We start from the raw sequence: 18,625 nt of genomic DNA on the forward strand, positions 1-18,625 counted from the left end.
ACCATCAGTAAGGGAGGATACAGGACCGGGAACCTCTTACACAAATCCATGCTGACTATCCCTGATCAGTTGGTGCCTTTCAAAGTGGCAGTTTATCCTGTCCTTCAAAATTGATTCTAATAATTTACCCACCACCGAGGTCAGACTGATCAGCCTATAATTATTTGGCCTATCCCTCGCATCCTTCACACTAAAGGCCTGCTTGGGTCTGCAAAAAAAAACCCGACCCGAGCCCAACAGAACCACATCTGACCCGAGCCCAACCCGGCCCGAGTCCTTCCATTTTTTTCCCACGCCTGACCCGACCTGACCATCAGTTAACTTACCCTCCGTTTTCACTTTCTTGCTGATCCGCACAAGCTTAAAATAACTGTAACAAAACCACCTTACTGGTTCAAAAATTAAATTGACAGTGGAGCCACCTACCTGTGATAGAGAGTGTCCGACCTGGCCCGACCCAAGCCCGAATGCTGGACCCGGAAGTGCAACCCCACCCAACCCGAACCCGACACATATTGTCGGGTCCTGTCGGGTTCGGGTCAGGTAGCAGGCCTTTACTTCACGCTTTAAGAGAGGTAGGTTACCTTTATGAGGAGCAGGCTAACTGTACCACATTGGACATCACTGCAGGAGTTCCTCAGGGTAGTGTCCTAGGCCCAACCATCTTCAGCTGCTTCATCAATGACCTTCCTTCATAAGGTCAGAAGTGGGGATGTTCACTGATGATTACACAATGTTCAGCACCAGATACTGAAGCAGTCCATGTAGAAATGCAGCAAGACTTGGACAGTATCCAGGCTTGGGCTGATAAGTGGCAAGTAACATTCGTGCCACACAAATGCCAGGCAATTGTGTGTAGGCTTGGAGGGCCGAAGGGCCTGTTCCTGTGCTGTAATTTTCTTTGTTCTTTGTTTTTTGTTCAATGACCATCTCCAACAAGAGAGGATCTAACCATCTCCCCTTGACATTCAATGGCATTACCATCGCTGAATCCCCCACTATCAACATTCTGGGGGCTACCATTGACCAGAAACTGAACTGGAGTAGCCATATAAATAGCGTGGCTACATGAGCAGGTTAGAGGCTATGAATCCTGCAGCGAGTAACTCACCTCCTGACTCCCCAAAGCCTGTCCACCATCTACAAGGCACAAGTCAGGAGTGTGATGGAATACTCTCCACTTGCCTGGATGGGCGCAGCTCCAACAACATTCAAGAAGCTCGACACCATCCAGGACAAAGCAGCCCGCTTGATTGGCACCCCATCTACAAACATTCACTCCCTCCACCACCGACGCACAGTGGCAGCAGTGTATACCATCTACAAGATGCACTGCAGCAACGCACCAAGGCTCCTTAGACAGCACCTTCCAAACCTGCGACCTCTACCAACTAGAAGGACAAGGGCAGCAAATGCATGGGAACACCACCACCTGCAAGTTCCCCTCCAAGTCACATACCATCCTGACTTGGAACTACATCGCTGTTCCTTCACCGTCGCTGGGTCAAAATCCTGGAACTCCCTTCCTAACAGCACTGTGGGTGTACCTACGCCACATGGACTACAGCGGTTCAAGAAGGCAGCTCACCACCACCTTTTAAAGGGCAATTAGGGATAGGCAATACATGCTGGCCTGGCCAGCGACGCCCACATCCCATGTATGAATTTTTTAAAAATTAGATCAGTGCACACTGCTGGGCACCCTGCTGAGCACTCAGCCAAGTAGCAGAATGGATCCCAGTCAGTCCAAAGCTACAATCATTTCAATGAGGAAGCAACATGAAATTTTCTTGCTGCGTGTCTCAACAGGAACGAGTATGGGATCGTGAATTGCAACTCCTGTCCCGAAAAACTGGTTCCAACGAACTTTTAGCCCAAGGTGTGGTGCCTCGAGCTTATGTTGAGCTTCATTGGGACAGTGTAGGTGGCCAAGTATAGAGAGTTCAGAGTGGAAATGTGGCACAGAATTAAGGAACTAAAAATTGGATTGCGCCCTTAATTGGGTACAGGGGTCTCGATTTTCAACCTGCCCATGCCTGTTATAGTGGAGGCACGTGGCACACAAATTTGGTGCTGCCACTTCATTTCCATGATTGTAGCATTAGGCCAAGCATCTGCCATGCTGCTGGCTGCCTCTGTGCACTGCCGACTGCCTCTGCGCTCAGCAGGGGGCCGAACAGCATTGTGTCAATCGCACATGGTGCAGCCAGTCTTTCTGTTCTTAAAGGGAAGCTGCACTGAATGACAGGAGACTGCTGCTGTATAATACTGCTGCAATTCTAAACAAGGAAAGTTGAATACCAGGGTAGCGAGAGGGCTGCAGAGTCACGGATGCAGTGCTGGAAGCCTTAGTAGGGGAGTTTGGCAGGAGGAGTGATACTATGGTTCCATGGAGGGTCAGGAGGCCCTCAAGATAACTTTCAGAAAGGAGTGGGAGCAGGTGACCAAGAAGGTCAATTTCTGGCATCTGCACCCAAGGACCTGTTGACAGTGCCAAAAGAAGTCTAATGACATCATCTGGGTGGTCAAGATCAGTCTCCTCTCCTCTCCTCTCATTATCAAAGGAAGGATATACATGCCATAGAGGGAGTGCAACAAAGGTTCACCAGACTGATTCTTGGGATGGAGGGATTGTCCTAGGAGGAGAGATTGAGGAGACTGGGCCTATATTCTATGGAGTTTAGAAGAATGAGAGGTGATCTCATTGAAACATACAAAATTCTTACAGGGCTCAACAGAATTGATGCAAGGAGACTGTGTCCCCTGGCTGGGGGGGTCTAGAACCAGGGGACACAGTCTCAGAATGACAGATAGGCCATTTAGGACTGAGATGAGGAGGAATTTCTTCCCTGAGGGTATTGAATCTTTGGAATTCTCTACCCAGAAGGCTGTGGAGGCTCAGTCATTGAGTATGTTCAAGACATAGATTGACAGATTTCTAGATGTAAAAGGTATCAAGGGATATGGGGATAGTGCGGGAAAATGGCATTGAGATAGAAGATCAGCCATGATCTAGTTGAATGGCGGAGCAGGCTCGAGGGGCCGAATGACCTCCTCCTGCACCTATTTCCTATGTTCTTATGTTCCTATGAATGCATCTTCACATGACATCTCCTACCCACCCAACACCAACCTCTCACACTGCTCAATGCACCACACCCAAATCATTCCCTGCAGCACTCCGTAGCACTAAGGACTTATTCCTAACATTCAAATCCTCCACCTCACCCTCACACACCAACCAATGCTATCAGCCTCGCACCCATCTCTCACTGTCTGCACATACCTCCAGCTGTTCAGCTATGGCAGGAACATCACCCAAACGCATCACTACAGAGTCACTGGCATGCTTCCCTCTGTCTTTCAGGGCAAGATGACACACAACAGAAAGGAGCAGAGTGGAGCTGGCAAGGGACAAGGACGCGTGCATTCCTGACCTCTACGAAGAAGATGGCACTTTGCATCATGGGGCCGGCTGCGACATGGCCCGAGGTATCTGATGTTGCTGAGAACATTGAGGATGGTGGCGTTTTGCTGCCTTCTGCCCCTCTCAACTCCCAGCTCACCCTCATCCTGCTATCTGGCATGATGAGTAAGCTGCAGAGGTGTGACCATGGACCCCTTGCTTCCCACCCCATCCACTGTCCCTCACAACAATTTTCCCCTTCTGAATTCCTGCTTTCAGAGACACCAAAACTGCTGCCTGCCCAGCCATAGGAGCCCATGGAGGAAGAAAGAGAGAGAGAGCAACAGCACAGCACATCTGACATTTGCTACCACCAGCTCAGATACCAGCCTTGCAAGTAAGTTGGAAACATGTATAGAATGGTTAAAGCACAGAAGAAGGCCATTCAGTCCGTTGTGTCAGTACTGACACTCTGCAAGAGCAACTCACCCAGTCTCACTCCCCCACCTTTTCCCCGTAGCCCTGCAAATTGTTTTCTCTTCAGGTGGTTATCTAATTCCCATTTGAAGGCCTCCATTGAATCTGCCTCCACCACACTCTCAGGTAGTGCATTCTGGATCCCAATCACTCACTGCATAAAAAAGCTTTTCCTCAAGTCACTGTTGCTTCTATTGCCAATCACCTTAAATCCATGTCCTCTGGTTCTGGATCCTTCCGCAAACAGGAACAGTTACTCCCTATCTACTCTGTCCAGAGCCGTCGTGATTTTGAACACCTCTCTCAAATATCCTCTTAATATTCCCTTCTCTGAGGAGAACAGCCCCAGCTTCTCCAATCTATCCAGATATCTGATGCTCTTCATCCCTAGAACGATTATTTTAAATCTTTTCTGCACCTTCTCTAATGCCTTCCCAGCCTTCCTAAAGTGTGGGTGCCCAGAATTGGATACAATACACAGTTGAGACCAAATCAGTGTTTTATACATGTTTATCATAACCTCCTTGCTTTTGCTATTCCTATGCCTCTATTTATAAAGTCCAGGATCATGTATATCTTATTAACTACTTTCTCAACCTGTCCTGCTACCTGCACATTTCTGCACATTTCTCCCCAGGTCCCTCTGCTCAGAAGAGAAAGAGAGGTGGCTCCCCCATGCAGAAGGAGGTATCCTCCACAGAAGGTCTACAGGTGAGGCTCAACTACCTACAGATGTCCAACAGGCAGTACTAATGAAGGTTCCATCTTTCCAGGGAGACCATCACTGGCTTATGTACTATGATGCACGACAAGCTATGCCCCAGGCGACTTGGTGGAAATTCAATGCCAGTGGTTCTGAAGGTCACCATAGTGCTGAACTTCTACGCCCCTGGATCTTTCCAGGGATCCACTGGGGACATGTGGGATTTCACAGTCAGTGACCCATCGGCGCATGAAGGAGGTCACCAATGCCATTTTCAGGTGGGCCGATGACTATGTGCTTTTCCGCATGGATTCCAACTCTCAAGCTGAGAGGGCTTTAGTATTCAGGGCCATCGCTGGATTCCCCCAGATGCAGGGTGTCATTGGCTGCATGCATGTGGCCATCAATATTCCTGAACACCAGCCAGTGGGCTTTGTCAACAGTGTATAACTGGTCTGCAAGCACTATAAATGGATCCTGCAGGTCTGTACATGTTTGCTGGGAAGTTGCCACAATGCCTTGGGATTGGATTTCCACCAAGTCCCCGGGGTACAGCTCGTCCTGCATTATAGCACATAGATCACTCATGGCCTCCCTGGCGAGGCGGAGTCTTTGTTGGCACTGTTTAAAATTTAAATTTGTGGAATATGGGCATCACTGGCTAGGCCAGCATTTATTGCCCATCCCTAAATGCCCTTGAGAAGGTGGTGGTGAACTGTCTCTTGAATCATTGCAGTCCTTGGGGTGTAGGTACACTCACAGTGCTGTTAGGAAGGAAGTTCCAGGATTTTGACTCAGCGACAGTGAAGGAACGGCGATATAGTCCGAAGTGGGGATGGTGTGTGACTTGGAGGGAAACTTGCAGGTGGTGGCGTTCCCATGAATCTGCTGCCCTTGTCCTTCTATGTGGTAGAGGTCACAGGTTTGGAAGGTGCTGTCGAAGGAGCCTTGGTGAGTTGCTACAGTGCATCTTGCAACTGGTACTCACTGCTGCCACTGTGCGTCAGTGGTGGAGGGAGTGAATGTTGAAGGTTGTGGATGGGGTGTCATCTTTGTCCTGGATGGTGTTGAGCTTCTTGAGTGTTGTTGGAGCTGTACTCATCAAGGCAAGTGGAGAGTATTCCATCACACTCCTGACATTTGCCTTGCAGATGTTGGACAGGCTTTGGGAAGACAGGAGGTGAGTTATTCGTCTTAGATTCCTAGTCTCTGACCTGCACTTCTTGCTGCAGTATTTATGTGGCTAGTCCAATTCAGTTTCTGGTCAATGGCAACCCCCAGGATGTTGATAGTGGGGGATTCAGCCTCTCTAACATCTGCAGGTAATTAAGCTGTACAGCCTCTCTGGAGGATAGCTCCTTCTGCCTGGGGGAGCCACCTCTTTTTTCCCTCTGCACACTTCTCCACTGTCTGGAGAACGCTGCTGAAACTCCTGTGGCCTCACAGGTCATTGCGGTGCTGCTGCAGGTGCCTGGCCCTCCCTCCCCTTCTGCTGCACCTCCTCTTCAACAGCGCCCCTGAAGCCTGAATAAATGAGGCCCATGATACATTTCAAGGCAGTCCCAGGTGCCAGAGCTTTTCCAGCCCTCTTCCTGCCTTCAGGGATGGATCCTTGGAGACAAGGGCTACCCACGGACAGCTCTGAGGCACCCATATGCAGATACAGAGGAGACGTACAACTCTTGCCATGGGACAATACGAGTGACCATCGAATAGGCCTTTGGTCTGCTGAAGATGAAATTCAGGTGCCTAGATTGGTCAGGTGGAGCCCTTCAGTATGGCCTCAGCGAGGGTCTCACATATCATTGCGGTCTGCTGTGCACTACACAACATGGTGCTGCAGAAAGTGGAGCCAATGAGCAACAAGGATCGCAAAGAGCATGCTGCCTCCTCAGATGATGAGGATGTGGAGGGGGGCAGGTGGGCAAGCACCACCAGATGAAGGACCCCAGAGCCAACAGGTGAGTGACCATGAGATATGTACAAGGGAGGCTCGTGATGCCCTTGCACATTTGCATTTACTTTGATCCTTACTGTCAGTTGTAGATTGATCAATAAGACTTACCTGTGTCCTCCCTCCCTTCCTTCCTTCCTCACCTACACAGTGCTGAGCTAGCCAAGCTCCAGAGTTGACCCCTTGCAGCTTGATGTCTTGCCTCCAGCCTCTTTGCAGCGGCTGAGTTGCAATGAAGAGCCAAAGGCCTGATGGAGGGAGATCATCTGTGCATTAGGGAAACGATTTATTCAACTTTACTGCAGAGCCTACCCTTTGCATGTAAAGGACACAATCACCCATCATAACCCCATGAATCTATGTGTTCTTTATTCTCTTGCATGTATGCCTACGAAATGCTCACCCTGTACTGTCAGCTGAGGTGGAGGTAGGCTGCTGACCTTGCTGCCCCTTGGCTAGGGATGACTTTGGCGGTCGTCCTCTGAATACTATAGGCCTGGAGGGCCCCCGCATGCTGAGGGCCTCCTGCACAAAACAGCAGCACCTTCTGTCGGCAGGGATGAAGGAGGATCTTGTAATATTCTGATGCTGATTATTCTTCTAACAGAACATCTGGAATATTGATGGTTACAGGAACAGGAGTTTATTTACAGGCAGCTACTATCTATGGCTTCTAGTTTCACTCTATATGAGGTTCTATACAAGTTCTGTTACATCACATCCTGTGTTGACACTCACAGACTATTTACATATTTTACCCAGTAGCAACCCTATATTACATTATACTACATCTCTTCCCAAGTCTCTGACTTCACTTCTCAGATTGTTAACCACTGTGGCATTTTTACAAGTCTGCCATAGCACGTCCTTCTCTCTTTAGAAAGTGTTTGGGGTTTCGAGTCTTTGAGTTCTTCGTACTCATTCTTTTGTACTTCAGTAGAACTATTTGATGACTCAAGTTCTTCATTCGGATTGTCCTCTGGGTTGATGTCTGATTACGCTGTGTGGGTTCATCAACCTCTTGAGATGATTATTCCTCTTGGATTTGCTGCTTCTTTGGTATCACCACCTTCTGTTTCTTCTTAACATCATTTGGTCAGTTTGGGCAATGTATGATCATGGATATGGTGATTGTTCTATCACTTCTCCATACCGTCTCTGATTTCTAACCCAAACTGATTCTCCAGGTTTTATGTCTGTCAAGGTTTTGGATTTGTGACGTCTGTCTGTCATAATTCTTGGATTGAATAGATCTTCCTTTATCCTATCCTTCCCTCACTATTTCTAAGTCTTTCCACTCTCTTGTGGTTTAAGCATTCTTGGAAGTTGTTTTCTTAACCTTTGTCCCTTCAACAATTCACATGGGGCTAAACCATTCTGAAGTAGTGTTGCTCTATAGCTTAAAAGTGCGAAGTGAAAATTTTCATTCTTCTTTATTAAAGATTTCACAGTCATTATACCTCTCTCTGCTTTGCCATTTGCCTAAGGATATTTCAGTGAATTAGTGATGTCAGTAAAACCATATGCCTCTGTGAACTCTTCCAAATATTTATTCACGAGTTGTGTTCTATTGTCAAATATCGCCATGTCTGGGATCCCGTGCATGGCAAATATTTCTCTCAAGGATGTGATTACAGTTTCTGAGCTCTGACCTTGTAGCTGCTTCACGTCGACCCACCTCGAATAGTAATCAACGATTACGAACGTCTTACTTTTATGTTTGAAAAGATCCATACCTAGACGTCCCCATGGTCTAAAGGGAAAAGATGATGAGATTAGTGGCTCCTTTGTCTCATGACGATTGACAGCACACATAATACTCCTCGATATCATCTCTTCGATTTCTTTTGATGTACCAGGCCACCAAACTGACTGTCTAGCCCTGGCTCTGCATTTTGTTATTCCTAAATGTCCTTGGTGTAATCTTTCCAAGATCTCTAATCTTAGTATCTTGAGGATGACTAATCTCTCATCAAATATCAACAGATCATCGACAATACTCAAATGACCTCGCTGCTCATAATATTGTCTTACTACTGGGTTGTGTGGCAGGCATGCTGCACATACTCCATCTTCTTTTTGAGCCTTCCTGATTTTGTTCAACTTCTGAGTTGTAGCAGGTAAAAACTCTGTAGTTGTTAAAGCAAACATTTCTACCTCCTCAAAAAATAGAATGTCACCTTCTTCAGTTCCTGCTGATGTAATGTATGATAATACATCTGCTGATATTTGCTGTTTCCCAGGAACATATTTGGTTTCAGCATTGAATCACATTAACATCAAATGGAACCTTTGCACTCTCTGAGGCAAATTTGCTGGTTCTTTAGTATTTAGCAGAGTAACTGATGGTTTGTGATCCATTTCAATCTTAAATTGAAGACCTAGCACATAGTCAGACAATTTCTTACATGCTCAAGTTGCTGCCAGAGCTTCCTTCTCAATCTTTGTATTGTATAATCGCCTTAAGAATTATGTCCCTTTAAGAACTCAGTATGCTCATGAGCTAAGTATCAGGATGTAGTCATGTGACTCGAAGCCAGAGTCACTCTGCAACTGTAACACCCAGGTGAAGTTTCTGTAAATAGTTTGCTCTGTACTGTATGTAATAGCTTAGCTGTTAATAAACCTGTTTGAGATCTTCAGCAAATTGGACTCCACACATCTCAATAATATGTTGCATCACACAATGTAAAAAACTCATTATGTGGTGGCAGCTGTGGTGAAAAGTCTAAGTTTGAAGACCGTAGGTAAACAGCTTTGAAAACGACCCTTCCTACAGCAAAAAGAGGAAAAGTTCAAAAGAAATACTGGCCCAAAAACTGTAAAGAAGAAAGAAACTACCTCCAGCTGTAGAAGACAGATCTCAGACCAATAGGCTGCAAATAAATTCCTGCAATCGGGTGAGTCATTGTGCCAACAGTTGAGGGATACTGGTTTAAAAAAAACAAGCTTTGAAGCACTTAAAATATTGATTTTCTTTCAAATGCCCCGTGGGAGATAAACAGAAAAAAATGGGGAAACCCGATTCCTCTCCCAAGCTGATCGAGGTCGGCGCCATTACAGGAGGTGTCCAATAGCAAAAAGTGTGGGAAAACCCCGATCACTGCAGAGTCTTCATTCACGCAGCCAAAGTTATAAAAAAATCATTAAACTCCTCGAGCGTGAAGAAGAGTTTCCATTCACACAGCCATAGCTAAAAAATAAGTTAAGTCACTGGAGAGTGAAGAACATAAACTAACTCTAGCAAAAAAAAGCAATTGAACTGCCTATTGAACAGCTCTATAAACAGATAAGCTTAAGTGTTGCAAGCAAGATAAATACAGAACATTGTTGAACACGTGCTCCTCTCCATCCAAGCAGCTCGTCTAAATAACAGAGAATTTCTTAAAGGAGAAACAACACAGAGCTGAACAAAGTTAAATATAGACCAGAAAGCAAAAGAGTAGCAGAAAGATGGATATCAAATTCCGCAGCATGAACTGGAAAGTTCACAGACCAAGTGATTGTAGAACCAGAGAAGCAGGCAGTAAAAATACTAAGAGCAGTTGGAAATGAGGGGTTACACAGAATCAACACCTCAGATTTATCTGAAGTGGACCAGAAAGATTCCACAAAGATATGGAAAGTGCTGGAAGATCAGCTCCAATTAAGAGTGAATTTTAGAATTCACTGTCTGGAATTGATGTCCTACAGGCAACAGCCACAGGAATCATTAGATCAATTGATCAGTAGATGCCATAGTAAGGGCAACAAATGTGATTTTTCAGCAACTGAGCTGTCAGAGAACTAATGGAGCTGGTGATTGTCTCAACATCCATTGAAGCATTTCAGAAAGACCTCTAGAGGAAAGAGAAAGGCCACAGCATTGATGTGCTGCTGGACGATGGCAGGAAAAATGAAGCCATTGTAGCTGGACAACAGCATCTGCAAGCACTAGGAGTAGCCAACAGTATTGGCACAATAACCAGGTCGCAAAAAGCAAGAAAGCTGTGTGGTAAGTGTGTTTTTTTGCATCTACTGCGAAGTTGTCCTGCATTTCAAGACCTGTACAAGTCATGTCGTGCAAAAGGACACTGGGTCCGTCAATGCAAGAAATTTGGTTCCAAAGACGCAGCAGGAAGTTACAGGTGCACATTAACAAACAGACGTCAGGCGTAGCAACAGGGCAACAGGAGCAAGGAAAGCCCCAGAGACCTGCGTAAATGGAAGTTAATACATAAAATCCACAGAGAAACAGATCTGAGACAAGACAGAGAGAAGCAATTTTCAGCCAGAAGACAAGCAGATGTTTCACGTTGTGAACCTGACACATTGTGTTGATGAAGTTAAACAACCAGAAGCTATTGCTACCATTAACATTGCATGCCCAAATAAAGTTGCTAAACATACACTCTGAGTTAAGATTGCTAGTGCAAATATCCTACAATTCTGAAGCCTAAAGGATATGTACTGGAGTTGTTGGAAATTAATGATACAACTGAAAACTATAAAGCTATCTGCATACAATGGATTCCCCATCCCTTTCAGTGGCACAGTAATAATGCAATGCAGCTATGGCAAGTCCGAATGGAAACTGCAAATATTTTACCTGGTAGCCACGAGTGGACCAGCAGTGGCAGGACTACCAGTGTGTAAGGAACTCAACATCATAATTATCGATCACCAAGGTACCAATTACAGCAGAAGAGACCAAGTGTACCCACATTGAGTCACAGTTCTTCCAGGATCTCAGTAGTTCTGGTTTGGTGAGTATTAGCCCCTTCTCAGAGATGCCACACCAAGAGAATGAAGATCCAAAATCAGAGGGTGAAAGTTCTTTGGCAATGGGCAGTGTCTCTTCGTGCTCCAGCAACTCAGAAGAAGAGATTGACATTGTAACTACAGAGAAGCAAAGGTTGGCAGTGGAGGGCATTGCCAAGGGGAAATTTCCAAGGACTGGAACCCTTTCGCAGACTCTGGCCAGCATCAAACGGTGCAGTGTGAAAATCCAGCAACAGCACAACTATGCTACGCCTTCACTTCTGCTCTCTAGAGAACTGCCAACACCACAATGAGCCAGAATGAACCAGTACCTCCATGAGACCAAGTACTCCTCCCCCAGTAAGTCCTTAACCTTAAGCCCCAGGCCTTCAGACGTTGAGGATGAGGAGAGGCGAAGATCATGCAATGTCCTGAAGAGGCAGAGGAGTAATGAGTTGAAGCATTGTCTGTTGGCTCTTCGAGATGAGGTGCCGGAGCTTCCCAAGAATGAAAAGGCTCAAAAGTGGTCATCCTAAGAAAAGCAACAGAGTATATTAGCAGGCTGAAGGCAGAGCAACAGAAACTGAATGCAGAGAGGGAGAAATTTCAGAAAAAATAACTGCAGCTGAGACACAAACTCCCCGAGCAACAGTTGTCAAACCACAAAATGATTTATAGACTTTTAAGCCTCTGCACTTGTAAATTTTACAATCCCTATCCTTATACCTGTAAACTTTATAATCTATATCCTGTTCAACTAATTTTGATGTTATCTAATTTTATGTGTTATTACTTGTAGCATAGGAGGCTTATCTTTGGAAAGAAAGGGGATGTTGTATGAAAACCTTAACAGTAATGTCCCTTTAAGAACTCAGTATGATAATGAACTAAGTACCAGGATGTAGTCATATGACTCGACGCCAGAGTCACTCTGCAACTGTTAACACCCAGGCGAAGGTTCTGTAAATAGTTTGCTCTGTAATGTATAAACTAGTTTAACTGTTAATAAACCTGTTTGAGATCTTCCGCATCTCATTTATGTTGCATCAGACAACATAAAGAACTCATTACACTTTGCTCTGTTTCTGTCAAAGAATAAGATGGAAAATATACAGGCCTGCTATTCCCATCACTTTGTACCTGAAACAGAACTGTACCTAGCCCTGTTGCTGATGCAGCCACTGCTATAATGATTGGTAATTTTGGGTCATAATGTGATAATACTTCTGAAGAAAGAAGTTTCTGCTTGATTTTTTCAAAAGATTCCTGTTGGACCTCGCTCCAACACCAGGCCTTGTCATTCTTTAATAACTGTAGCAGTGGTTTATTTATCATAGCCAGATTTGGCATAAACATTCTCACCTGATTGACCATATCCATGAACTTTTGCGATTCTGTGATGCCCTTAGGCTCAGGAAAGTCTTTGAAACTTTTGTCTTTTAAGGGGCTGCTCTGATGCCTGATCCATCTAAAATATGACCGAGAAATCTCACCATTTGACATTTAACATTAGACCTGCTTCCTGCAGTCTCAGCAATACTGCTCGCACTCTCGCATCATGTTCTTGCTGACTTCGAAACATAGAAAATAGGAGCAGGAGTAGGACATTGTGCCCTTCGAGCCTGCTCTGCCATTCATTATGATCATGGCTGATCATCCAACTCAGTAACCTATTCCCGTTTTCTCCCCATATCCTTTGATACCTTTTGCCCCAAGAGCTATATCAACTCCTTCGTGAAAACTTACAATGTTTTGGCCTCAACTGCTTTCTGTGGTAGCGAATTCCACAGGCTCATCACTCCCTGGGTGAAGAAATTTCTTTCATCTCAATCCTGAAAGGTTTACCCCGTGGCCTTAGACTATGACCCCTGGTTCTGGACTCCCCCACCATCGGGAACATCCTTCCTGCATCTACCCTGTCAAGTCCTCTCAGAATTTTATAGGTTTCTGTGCGATCCTCGCTCACTCTTCTGAACTCCAGCGAATATAATCCTAACCGACTCAATCTCTCCTCATACTTCAGTCCCACCATCCCAGGAATCAGTCTGGTAAACCTTTGCTGCACTCCCTCGATAGCAAGAACATCCTTCCTCAGATAAGGAGACCAAAACTGCACACAATATTCCAGGTGTGGCTCTGTATAATTGCAGAAAGACATCCCTGCTCCAGTACTCGAATCCTCTCGCTATGAAGGCCAACGTACCATTTGCCTTTTTTACCGCCTGTTGTACTTGCATGCTTACCTTCAGTGACTGGTGTATGAGAACATCCAGGTCTCGTTGCATATTCCCCTCTCTCAGTTTCTAGCCGTTCAGATAATAATCTGCCTTCCTGTTTTTTCTGTCAAAGTGGATAACCTCACATTTATCCACATTATACTGCATCTGCCATGCATTTGCCCACTCACTCAACTTGTCAAAATCACCCTGAAGCCTCTCTGCATCCTCCTCACAACTCACCCTCCCACCCAGTTTTATGTCATCTGCAAATTTGGAGATAATTCATTTAGTTCCTTCATCTAAATCATTAATATATATTGTGAATAGCTGGGGTCCTAGCACCGATCCCTGCAGTACCCCACTAGTCACTGCCTGGCATTCAGAAAAAGACTTGTTTATTCCTACTCTTTGTTTCCTGCCTGCCAACCAATTTTCTATCCATCGCAATACACTACCCCCGATCCCACGCGCTTTAATTTTACATGCTAATCTCTTATGTGGGACTTTGTCGAAAGCCTTCTGAAAGTCCAAATAAACCACATCTGTTGGCTCCCCCTCATCAACTCTACTAGTTACATCCTTGAAGAATTCTAGTAGATTTGTCAAGCATGATTTCCCTTTCGTAAATCTCTGCTGACTCTGTCTGATTCTACCACTGTTCTCCAAGTGCTCTGCTATAAATCTTTGATAATGGACTCTAGAATTTTCCCCACTATCAACGTCAGGCTGCCTGGGCTATAATTCCCTGTTTTCTCTTTACCTCCCTTTTTAAATAGTGCGGTTACATTAGCTATGCCCCAATCTGTAGGAACTGTTCCAGAGACTATAGAATCTTGGAAAATGACCACCAATGCATCCACTATTTCTAGGGCCACTTCCTTAAGTACTCTGGGATGCATACCATCAGGCCCTGGGGATTTATCGGCCTTCAATCCCATCAATTTCCACAACACCATTTCTCTACTTTAAATACTGATTTCCTTCAGTTCCGCCCTCTCACTAAACCCTGTGTTTCCCCAACATTTCTGATATGTTATTTGTGTCCTCCTTTGTGAAGACAGAACCAAAGTATGCATTTAGTTGGTCAGCCATTTCTTTGTTCCCCATAATAGATTCCCCTGTTTTGGACTGTAAGGGACCTACATTTGTCTTCACCAATCTTTTTTTCTTCATGTACCTATAGAAACTATTACAGTCAGTTTTTATGTTCTCCGCAAGCTTACTCTCGTACTCTATTTTCCCCTTCTTAATCAATCCCTTGGTCCTCCTTTGCTGAATTCTAAACTGCTCCCAGTCCTCAGGTCTGTTGTTTTTTCTGGTGAATTTGTATGCCTCTCCCTTGGATCCAATGCGATCTCTAATTTCCCTTGTATGCCATGGTTTGGCTACCTTTCACATTTTACTTTTGCGCCAGACAGGAATAAACAATTGTTGCAGTTCATCCATGCACTCATTTGAATGTTTGCCATTGCCTATCCACCATCATCCCTTTAAGTAACGTTTCCCAATCCATCATAGACAACTCGTGCGTCATAGCTTTGTAGTTTCCTTTACTAAGATTCAGGACCCTAGTCTCAGAATCAACTACGTCACACTTCATCTTGATGAAGAATTCTATCATTTTATGGTTGCTCATCCCCAAGGGGTCTCCCACATCTAGATTATCAATTATTCCTCTCTCATTACACAATACCCAGTCTAGGATGGCCTGTTCTCTAGTTGGTTCCTCAACGTATTGGTCCAGAAAACCATCCCTTATACACTCCATGAATCCTCCTCTATGGTATTGTGACTAATTTGATTTGCCCAATCTATACGGAGATTAAAGTCACCCATAAGTACAGATGTTCCTTATCGCACGTGTCTCTAATTGCCTGTTTAATGCCATTCCCAACATCACCATTACAGTTTGGGGGTCTACATACAACCCCCACTAACGTTTTTTGCCCCTTAATGTTTCTCAGCTCTACCCATACAGATTCCACATCGTCAGAGCTAATATCCTTCCTCATTATTGTGTTAATTTCCTCTTTAACCAACAATGCAACTCCGCCGCCTTTTACTTTTTGTTTGTCCTTCCTAAATACTGAATACCCCTGGATGTTCATTTCCCATCCCAGGTCACCCTGCAGTCATGTCTCCATAATCCCGACTATATCATACCCGTTTACATCTATTTGCACGATGAATTCATCCACTTTATTGCGAATGCTCCGTGCGTTAAGGCATAAAGCCTTAAGGCTTGTCTTTTTAACATTTCCTGTCCGCTTCCCACACTATTTTGTTGTGGCCCTGTTTGATTCTGGCCCTTGATATTTCTGCCTATCACTTTTCTTATTCCCCTTACTGTCTTTTGTTCTTGTCCTTGATCCCCCCTCCTCTGGCTGCTTGCAAAGGTTCCCATTCCCCCTGCCATTTTAGTTTAAACCCTCCCCAACCATGGAACAACACATCGTCCATGTGACAGATGATCTCTTCTAATCCCTCCAGGATTCTGGACATCGTTCTTTGGAAAATATCTGGTGCTGATGTAATCCCAAAAGGTAATCTGTTAAAACAGAATCTTCCAAATTGGGTTATAAAAGTCGTCAATAGTTTAGATTCTTCATTTAAAAATGCTTGCCAAAATCCACTGTTAGCATCTAATTTAGTGAAAATTGTGCTTTTCCTTAGCTTTGCCAGATTCTCATCCACTGATGCCATTGGATCTATTTCCTGCTCTACTGCCTTGTTTAATTGTGTAAGGTCTACACAAATACGGATGGACCCATTTAGTTTCTTCACTGAAACCATACCTGAACACCATCCAGTAGGCTTAGTAAATGGTGAGATGACTCCCTGTTTGGTCATTAACTCGATTTCTTTCTTAATTTTCTCTAGGAGTGAGTGTGGAACTTTTCTTGGTGTGCTTAAGTACAACGGTTCTGCATTTTTTCTTAATATGATGTGCTAGGCTGTTTTTAGTTTTCTGAATCCCTTGAATAATTCTGGGATTTCAGCCCTAAAATTCCTTGGCTTTTCCTCTATGCCTTTCAGCTCTGCATATTAACTGTAAATCTATGCAAGCTTTTCTGCTTAATAGTGAGCAATTTTTATTTTTATTTATTTAGAGATACAGCACTGAAACAGGCCCTTTGGCCCACCGAGTCTGTGCCAACCATCAACCACCCATTTATACTAATCCTACACTAATCCCATATTCCTACCACATCCCCACCTTCCTTATATTCCCCTACCTATACTAGGGGCAATTTATAATGACCAGTTTACCTATCAACCTGCAAGTCTTTGGCTGTGGGAGGAAACCGGAGCACCCGACGAAAACCCATGCGGTCACAGGGAGAACATACAAACTCCGCACAGGCAATACCCAGAATTGAACCCGGGTCGCTGGAGCTGTGAGGCTGCGGTGCTAACCACTGCGCCACTGTGCCACCCCTGTCAAATTCTGATTCTTAAAATATATCTCACAAATTTCTTTTCCCTGGAAACTCAGAAGCGTTTTCAGCTCTCCTATTACCGTCAGCTTGATGCTTCCAGGTCTTACAGTTTTTTTTATCTGTAGTCTGGTGCTTACTTTCTTCAGCCACGGCTCCATGTCTGCCAGTCCTGAAACTGCTGCTCCAGTGTCCAGTTTGAATCTTGTCTGATAGCCTTCTACAAGAAACTCTGCCACCAACGAATCTTCATTTGCTCCGTGGATTTCTCCTAGAAACGGTGATCAACACATTGTACATTTTGTACTTCATTAATTTTCTTATTTACTTTGTGTTTGTTTTTTATATTTTGCAGCCCTGGTTTCTTGCTGCAGCATACCAATTGGAAGTGCCCCCTCTCTTTACAAATGAAACACTCCGCTTCTCTGGTTGGGCAATTTTCCCGCCGGTGCCTCACTCGGCCACACCTACTGCAGCGAGAAGCTCTTCCTGCCTTTTCTGTCTTTGATGACCATTTTTCACCTTTGCTTTCTTTAAGTATTCAATAGAGTCTGCTACTTTCGAGATCGGACCCTCCCTGTCCCTTCAAAGGACAACACAGTTATATTTTCCAAACTCTACTTCTCTGCTTAACTGAATCACCTTGGTTAACGTAAGATCATCTCTCGACTGCAGATGATGCTAGGGAGTGTCATCTGCTACTCCGCGCATGATCCTATCTCTAATTAACTGTTCCTACAAACTGCCGTATTCACAATCTTCAGCAAGCTTATATAAGTCGTTGAGAAAAGAAGCAATACTTTCTCCTCTCTGCTGAAACCGTTTTTTGAACTTGGCGCACTCGATGATCATGTTTTTTCTGATGTTAAAGTAAGACTCCAAAGCCTTAATAACCTCCTCAAACGTAGCTTTTTCTTTGTCAATGCCCTGTGTTATGAGGATGTCCTCCACGCACTCCCCCGTAGCATATAACATACTGATCTGCTCCTTGTCTGGATGCTGTGTGATACCCAATGCAGAACAGTACCTACTAAATCTTCAGACTCATTTCAGCCACACCTCTGCTTGGTTCAATCCAGGTACTTTCTCAAAGTTCTCAGTAAGGGCATTGACATTTCCATTTCTTCTTCAGTATACCGTTGCCACCACATAATATTCTGATGCTGATTTGTTTTAGAACAGAATACCTGAGAGATTGACCGTTATAGGAACAGGAGTTTGTTGACATGCATCTGCTACTATGGCTTCTAGTTTCACTCTACATGAGGTGCTATACAAGTTCTGTTACATCACTTCCTGTGATGACACTCACAGACTATTTACATATTCTGCTCAGTAACAACCTTATATTACATTATACTACAGATCTGGCATCACTGGCAGAGGGGCAGGGGAGCAGCAGCCTGCACCAGGAGTACCCTGGAGGAGTTCCCAGCTGTGGGGAGTAGCTGCTCCTCCTCCCTAGCAAGGCAGACTTCTCCCTCCCTGCTGACCTGAGAGTGCAGAGGACCTGGTGGATACTCCAGGTCCCCTATCACCCTCTCACCTTGCTATTGCTGCCTTGTGCTCATAGTCAAGATTAGGTATGCAGGTCTGCACGAATGCCCTGCAGACACTGAGTGCTCTGCTGGATGTGGCTCTCCATCAGAACCAACAATCTCTCACTGAAGGATGCCACTCGCACACCAG

This window comes from Heterodontus francisci, chromosome 7 (genome assembly GCF_036365525.1).
Source record: "Heterodontus francisci isolate sHetFra1 chromosome 7, sHetFra1.hap1, whole genome shotgun sequence".
Classification (NCBI taxonomy): domain Eukaryota; kingdom Metazoa; phylum Chordata; class Chondrichthyes; order Heterodontiformes; family Heterodontidae; genus Heterodontus; species Heterodontus francisci.